The following is a 6369-nucleotide window of genomic DNA, read 5'->3' on the forward strand; positions in this document are numbered from 1 at the left end:
GCGGAACAAGACAAGCAGACTAGTTAAAGTCAGATAGCAGCATCATTTCAACGAGGAGGCTACTTGGGAGCTCGAGGATACTATCCGAGCTCGATACCCCCACCTTTTCACTTGAGGTATGTAAGTTATGGTTCCGTTCAGCATAAATACTATCTATCCATTGCTAGTACTTGCTGATGGTAGATAATGAAATTTGGGGACCAAATTTTTATTAGTGGGGGAGAATGTAAAATACCGAAAATGGGCGAATCACCGTAACGAAATTTTCCGGAATTTTTGAAAAATTTTCGGGAATTTTTTGGAGCTCGTATGACGAGTTAACAGGGATAGAAACTGGGCCCCGTGAAGCTTGTTAGGCTACCCCACTGAGCGAGGAAAAGCTTTAATTCTTTTCCTATTTCCTTTTTCTTATTTTTCTTCTCCCCCGTGCCTTCACCCGAGCCTCGCATGCGCCCCTCTTCTTCCCCTGCCGAACTCATCTGCCCTAACCGCTCCTTCCTCAACTGCTGCCGCCGCGACGGTTTCTCCTCCCCGGGCATACAAAATCCCTCGGCCAAGGGCTTCGCCTCTTCCTTTGCCCTTCTCAATTTCCTCTTCTTCCACCCGAGCCATCACCTTTTACCATCGCGTCGCTCCAGCACCGTCGCCGCACGGAGCAACACCGACGCCACTTCCGCTACGCTCTCCGGCCACTGTTTTGTCTTCCCTGACGGCGCCGCAACCCGCAGACGCCTTCTCTGTTTGTCTTCGCTGTTGAGATCGGGAACACACTGACGCCGTTCCTCAGCCCTAGCACCGGTTCACTAGCCGTTCAGTGGAGAAATTTTTCTCCCCTCGCGCTACTGCCTGCACACTTTTCTTCACTGTGGTTCCGTTTTTATTGTTACCGTGCCCTAGCTGTGATCGAAGAGGTAAGGGAAATTATATTTTTGTTGCTGGATTGTAGTGGTGGAAAGATTTCTTGGTTGATATCTTGATCTCTTTGATCTGGATAGTGAAACACAAGGTACTTCTTTGTTTCCAGCGGCTACCCTATTCCGGCAGCCACTCGTTACAGCAACCGACATTATTTTGGCAACAACTCCAACCAGCAGCTTCCATTGTTCCAACAACTAGAACAAGGCTGTGATTTAAGGTAAGGCATAAGGATTTGATATATGTGTTGAATTAGGGCTAAATTGGGTAAGAAGCTATAATTGATTTTGCTTATTGCAAGTCCTAATTCGACTGGATTAGTTAGAATCGATTGAGGAGTTAGATGATCCAATTAGGGTTTATAATTGGATCTGGATTTATGTTAGCTTCTTGAGAATTTGATTTAGCTAATTTATTTATATGTAATTAGCTAAATCTGGATACCATGTATTATAGGACTTTGATTCGAGACGAGCATCTCGACGTTAGATTTGACTGGATTGGACCTGCTATTTGAGGCAGGTACCTTGACTTATCTTTGATAATGTCACGTTGATATGTTTAGTAGGTTATAACCTTTAGTAATAATTATGCTCGTCTTTGCTTCGGTTGGTCACTACCCGATGCCTGTTACATGCTTGTTTATTTTACTTATTATGTACTTCATGTTAGTACCTACCTGATTATACATGCTTATAGGGATAGTGACACAACCATGTGTTTATTATGTTCAGGATTTAGGTTTTTATACCTTATATGATCTGTGTACCTTTGATTTGATTCATTGTCCTATGGTACACATTTTATATATATATGGATATTGCTATGCTGATTAGGATATTGTCATGCTTAGTGTCATGCGTCATCTCGCATGTTTCCATGCTGCGTGATAATCTGCTCCATTATTGTTGAGCACATCACCAGTTTCATCTCTATCGGTGCTCCGTTGGTCCGCTCATGAGTAGCGTGACGCAACATGGTAGCACGTCAGTTTTGCTCTGTCGGTGCTCCGTTGGTTCGCTCATGGGTAGTGTGACGCAGTGTGGTAGCACGTCAGGGATCCCTCCCCGTCATTGTATAACGGGAGATGAGAGCATTGTACTCCCCCACTTATGATTTGGGGTAGGAGGATAGGTGTACTCCGACAACATCCCGTCCACTCGGTTACTCATCAGGAGCAGTGACGGCAGAGTGCACGGTTGTCACAGCCCTACCCACTCGGTCTCACCATCGTGTGTGAGATGGCTTACTGGCGTCAGGGGTGACCATATCATTGGCATTATATGCATTGATGTATTTACTGATTGTGTTTGTTGCATTTATATGCTGCATTTGGATGGATGCATATGTTTGACATGCATACATGATTTATGATACTCTTGGTCTGACGACCTGACTATTCTGATAGGAGGCCTTGGTGAGTACAGTTCTCTTCAGCCCTTTTCTATTCTGCATTTCTAGCTTTTGTCCAGGAGACTGTACTTCATAGTTATTACCATTTGTTATAGTTTACTATACATGTCAACTAGGTATCTACTGAGTTGTTGAACTCACCCCCGTGGACATTATCTTTTTCAGGTACTAGGTTGTTTATAGAGTCGCTTGGAGTATCCTGCCCGCTGGTTCCCACGTCACATCGGAAGACCTGTCTCCGCTTTTGTTTTATTTTTATTTGGGCGTATGAAATTTGTGTATTTAGCTTTGTGTTCCAGTTTTGTTTCTGGAGTGTTATTTTGTTGTGTGGTGTAAGCCTAGCCGGCTAGCAGTCTTCGTTTTTAGTTTGTATGTGTTGCCCATTGTATTTCCGCTGTGTTTGGTTTTTTTGATATAGCCGAGTGGGCTGTTAGATTTACATATAGCTGCGTGGTTGTATTTTTATTGTATCAGCCTAGTAGACTGCATATAAACTGCGTGGTTGTGTGTATATTCCAGCCACCTGTGGCTGAGGTATATTGTGTCTGTAGAAATGGTTCAGATTGTCACCCGTACAGGGGAGATGTTGCCAGAATTTCCTCTGGCAGGGACTCCTCTGGGGCGTGACAAAAATTCCTTGTACTACAATTGTGATCTTTCTGTACTATTTCAAATTGATTAGTGATTGTCCATCGAAAGCACTCTTATGTGCAGGTCTTGGAGAAGGAGTCGCCACAAGCTCCGAACCAAGTAAAAACTTGGTGTTTGCATTGTGTGTTTTATTTTTTGCTGCATGTTTTACTTTTAGTTTTCGAAACGAATGAAATAGCCACGAGCGCTATTCACCCTCCCTCCCCCCTCCTCTAGCGCTTTCGATCCAACACGGACAAGGATCCCTCCTCTTGACTATGACACAGGGAGATGAAAGCTTCGGCTCCCCCATTTAGTTGGGGTAGGAGGATAGATGTATTTCGACAACATCCTGTCCACTCGGTCACTCAGGAGTAGTGATGTTAGAGTGTACAGTTGTCATAGCTCTACCCACTCGAGCTCATTATCGCGATGATGGTGGCTGACTGGCGTCAGGGTGACCATGTCATTTGCACCATATGCATGGATTGCATTTATTTGTGTGTGATTGCTGCATTTTGGATGCTGCATTTTGGTAGCTACATATGATTGACATGTATACAAGAGACATTATGTATTTGGCCTGACGATCCTGCATCTGTTTGTATGGTTCACACCCTTATGTCAGGATAGGAGGTCCTGGTGAGTACAGTTTCTTCCATTGTTAAGTCTTGCATTACTTAGTATTGTTTAGGAGACTGTACTGCATGACTATTACTGATAGTTATAATTTAATACGCATGTCTGCTTGATACCCGCTGAGTTTATTAAACTCACTCCGTTGATTTATTCTTATTTTAGGTTGAAGCCTTCAGGAAGTTCCAGCTGCTAGTCCCCTCTCCATGTTGTGACAGTTTTTATGTTTGATTTTTTATTTCCTTGCTATGTGACCTACAGCCTGGTGATGTGTAGTTCTTACACCCGTGGATTTTTATACCAAGTTTCGGGTACGCTACCCTCGTTTTTCACTGTGAAGGTTTTCTAGGTGGGTTGGTTTTTCCTTGTTGTAGTGGGTAGGTATTATATATATCTGTGATGTTTTAAATATCATTTGTAAAATATCGAAAATAGACAAATATTAATAAGGGAATTTTTCGAAATTTTTCGGGAATTTTTCGGAGCTCGTATGGATGAGTTTACAGGGATAAAAACTAGATCTCGGGAAAGCCTGTTTAGGCTACCCATTTAAGTGAGGAAAAGATTTATTTAATTTTTTATTTTTTTTTCCCTTTTTCTTATTTATTTTCTTCTCCTCCCCGTGCCCTCACCGAGCCTCACACGAGCGATCTCCCTTCCTCCTCGCGCCGAGCCGCCGACCCGCCGACCCCTTGCCAAAAACCGTCACGCGACGGTTTCCTCTTCCCTGATCTTGCATCACCCTCCATCTTCCTCGCATCTTCCTCGCCGACCACAGCCGTGCCCTAATCGACCGAGCCGATTTCCCTCTTTTTCCTCTCCTCTGCCGACGCCGATTACCGCCACCGTGCCCTAGCCGTCTCCACCACCTCTCCTCTCCCCTCCTCTGGTCCGACGAGCCACCGCCGGACACCCTTGCTCTCGACCCCTATCGCAACGATCAGCGACCACTGGACGTCGACGCGTAGAGATCACGCCAGCCCCGATGCCACTGCCGACACCGATTCCCCAGCGCCGGCCGCCGTCGCCGGTGCCCTAGCACCGCCGGGTGTCGCACCTCAGCCCTAGTTCTCCGGCCGACTCCTCCTTCCTGAGCCGCACCAGGCACTGCCATCACTTGAGGTCGGACGGAGCAGTGCAGACCACTACTTCAGTTGCCCTAGATTCGGTAGCCAACCTGTTCCTCTGCCCTAGTGTCGGCAAACAAGCCTTCTTCCCTCTGTATTGCCGTCGGCCACAGGATTTCGGGCATCAACAGATTTCTATAGCCTATTGACAGAGAGGAAGAAGATTTGGGTAAGGCAGGAAGGGTTCTGTTTTGCAAATTCTTGTGTTAGTGGGTTAATTGATCACATTGGTGTTTTATTGGTTTACAGCAGCAATATACCTTTGCTGGCAACAACAAACCGTGTGTGGATCAACAATCAAGGCTGTGGATTGAGGTAAGGGTTAGGGTTTTGATCTTTGTTGTAGATGATTGCTAGTTGTGTTAGCAATAATTGTTAACTTAGGTTTAGAATTTATCTAATGGTGTAATTTTGGGGTTAATGAAACTAACCCTAGATGTTTAGTGGATTGGGAAGTTGTTTAGCTAATTGTTTAATTAACTTAGCTAAACTGTACGATTTACTACAGGATTTTTGATGCGAGATGAGTATCTCAACTACCAGTTTGGACTTTTCGATTTGGAGGCGGGTACTTTGACTTATGTCTTTTGATATGCATAATAATGTGTTTAACATATAGCAATGATTGTGTTTTCCATTTGTTTCGGTTGGTCACTACATGAACTGTTACATGTTTACTTGTTTACTTATTATGCACTACATGTTATTATTTACCTGATCATACAGGCTTTAGAGGTAGTGACACAACCATATTATACATTATGTTCAGGACCTAGGGTTTATTTGATACCCTATGTGATCGGTGTACCTTCCATTTGATACATTGTCCTGTGGTACATACTTTGTATTTATTTATATGGTTATTGTTATGTTGTTCATGATATTGCCATGTTTAGTGTCATGCATCATCTTGCATGATTGCATGCTGTGCGATTGTCTGCTCCATTATTGTCAAGCACATCGTCAGTTACATGTATCTTGAGCACATCGCCAGTTTCATCCCTGTCGGTGCTCCGCTGGTCCGCTCATGGGTAGCGTGACGCAGCGTGATAGCACGTCAGTTTTGCTCGGTGGTGTTCCACTGGGACGTTCATGGGTAGTGTGACTGCAGCGTGGTAGCACGCCGGGATCCCTCTCCGTCATCGTGTACCGAGAGATGAGAGCATTGCGCTCCCCCACTTATGATTTGGGGTAGGAGGATAGACGTACTCTGACAGCATCCCGTCCACTCGGTCACTCATCAGGGGTAGTGATGTCAGAGTGCACGGTTGTCACAACCCTACCCACTCGGACTCACCATTGTGTGTGAGTTGGCTGACTGGCGTCAGGGGTGACCATGACATTGGCATCATATGTATGATGCATTTATTGTTTGTGTTTGCTGCATTTATATGGATGCATATGATTGACATGCATACAGGATTATGACACTCTCGGTCTGACGACCCTGTTGTGCTTATACCTTGGTCCTGATTAGTACAGTTTTCTCCTGTTTTGTTTCAGTTGCATTTATCCATCTTGTATCAGGAGACTGTACGCATGATTAGTGCTTCCTGTTATCTTCTTTATTATGCATATCAGTTGATACCCGCTGAGTGTTGGACTCACACCCTCCTCCGTTATTATTTTCAGGTTGATGCTGTCCCGA

The sequence above is a fragment of the Zingiber officinale genome, chromosome 7B (assembly GCF_018446385.1).
Source record: "Zingiber officinale cultivar Zhangliang chromosome 7B, Zo_v1.1, whole genome shotgun sequence".
NCBI classification, from domain to species: Eukaryota; Viridiplantae; Streptophyta; class Magnoliopsida; order Zingiberales; family Zingiberaceae; genus Zingiber; species Zingiber officinale.